Source organism: Phacochoerus africanus, chromosome 1, assembly GCF_016906955.1.
Source record: "Phacochoerus africanus isolate WHEZ1 chromosome 1, ROS_Pafr_v1, whole genome shotgun sequence".
Classification (NCBI taxonomy): domain Eukaryota; kingdom Metazoa; phylum Chordata; class Mammalia; order Artiodactyla; family Suidae; genus Phacochoerus; species Phacochoerus africanus.
Window position 1 is genome coordinate 175,565,339 of NC_062544.1, and position 2,345 is coordinate 175,567,683.

Here is a 2,345-nt window from a genome sequence, read left to right on the forward strand (position 1 = left end):
CTTATAAAAAAGAGATTAAAGTCATAATAAAAAAATAAGTCCCCAAAAGAAAAGCCCTGGAAGAGATGGCTTCACTGATGAATTCTGCCAAACATGTAAAGTAAATACTAACACTTCAAAAACTTTTTCCAAAAGTAGAGGGAGTGGGGGAAAGTCTTCTTAACTCATCCTACGAGTCCAGTATGACCCTGATACTAAAGCGAAAGATATTATAAGAAAACTACAGAGTCCAGGTGGAGCAAGAGAGCTGAGTGGTTAGGTGGTCATGTCCCAGGGATAGCTAGTGCTTGCAGCATGGATGACCAACTGACTGAAGAGAAGATTGCAGAATCTGCTCTTTTTCACTATTTGACATGGATGATGATGGAACTATAACAACAAAGGAAATGGGAACTGTAATGAGGTCTCTTGGGCAGAATCCCACAGAAGCAGAGTTACAGGACATGATTAATGAAGTAGATGTTGATGGTAATTACACAACCGACTTCCTGGAATTTCTGACAATGATGAAGAAAAATGAAAGACACTGACAGGGAAGAAGAAATTAGAGAAGCATTCCATGTGTTTGATAAGGATGGCAATGACTGTATTAGTTCAGCAGAGCTTCGCCATGTAATAACAATCCCTGAAGAGAAGTTAACAGATGAAGAGGTTGATGAAATGATCAGGGAAGCAAGTATTGATGGAGATGATCAAGTAAACTATGAAGAGTTTGTACAAATGATGACAGCAAACTGCAGACTGTTTGAGAATGTGTTAAATTTCTTGTACAAAACTGTCTTTTCTTTGTAACTTATCTGTAAAAGGATTCCCCTACTGTCAAACATGTATATAGATATACACACACATATACATATGTATATGCAGGTATAGTAATTGGGACTTCATTCCTCCATGTTTTCTTCCCTTATCTTACTGTTATGGTTCTGAAACCTTATTTTAGAAAATTGATCAAGTAATATGTTGCATGTGGCTTACTCTGGATATATATAAGCCCTTCTGCACATCTAAACTTAGATGGAGTTGGTCAAATGAGGGAACATCTGGTTATGCCTTTTTTAAAGTAGTTTTATTTAGGAACTGTTAGCATGTTATTGTTAAAGTGTGGAATTGTAACTCCACATGGATATGCACAGTCAACAATATGTACTTAGAAATTGCACTATTGCAAAATGGGTGCTTTACACAGGTACTCATGCACTATTTTTTATACTGCTGGTCCTGTACCAGAAACATTTTATTTTATTGTTACTTGCTTTTTAAGCTTTGTTTTAGCCACTTAAAGAAAATCTGCTTATGGCACAATTTGCCTCAAATCCATTCCAAGTTGTACATTTGTTTTCCAATAACAAAATTATAGTCCCCCCCCCCAAAAAAAAACTACAGACCAAACTCACCTATGAAAATAGTTGCAAAAATTCTCAGCAATAAACTAACAAACCAAATCTAGCAACATATAGAAGAATTATTCACCACGACCAAGTGGGATTTATCCCAGGAATGCACCCAGCATAATATTTAAATACCAGTTAATGTTATACACCCATATGAATAGAATAAGAAACAAAACCCAAATGATCATCTCAGTAGATTCAGGGAAAACATTTGACAAAATCCAACACCATTTGAAGATAAAATGTTCCTCAATACATTAGGAAGGGAACTTCCTCAACCTGATATAAGGTGTCTACAAAAAAACCCAAAAACCAAAAAAACACACAAAAAAACCCACCACTAATATCATACTTAATGGCAAAAAACTGAATGCTTCCCTCCTAACATCATGAATAAGACAAGGATGATTACTCTCACATTTTGATTCAGTATTATACTGGAGGTTGTAGCCAGGAGAATTAGGCAGGAAAATGAAGAAAAATACATCCAAATTGGAAAAGAAGAAGTTAAACTATCTCTATTTGAAGATGACATGACAATAAATATAAAAAATCCTAAAGAATCCACACACAAAAGAACTGTTAGAGCTAATAATCAAATTCAGCAAGCTTACAAGATAAAAGATCAACACAAAATCAGTTGCATTTCTACATATTAGCCATGAACAATTTAAAAATTAAGAAAAAATAACATTTACAGTAGTATCAAAAAAAAAAAACTACCTAGGAATAAATTTAACCAAAAATATGCAAGCCTTGTAACTGAAGAGTAAAAAAACAGTGCTGAGGGAAATTAAAAATCTAAATAAATGGAAAGATTCTATTTCACAGATTGAAGTACCTCATATTGTTAAAGATGGCAGTACCACTTAACAGCAATCCACAGATCCCATATATTCCTATACAAATACCAATGGTCTTTTTTTTGGCATAAATGGAAAACTTAACTTT

At 34.2% G+C, this 2,345-nt stretch overlaps 1 pseudogene; it reads left to right on the top strand.

The window, feature by feature from the left end:
• Positions 1-294: 294 nt before the first annotated feature.
• On the top strand, positions 295-792 carry LOC125110787 (calmodulin-1-like; annotated as a pseudogene).
• The last annotated feature ends 1,553 nt before the right edge of the window (positions 793-2,345 follow it).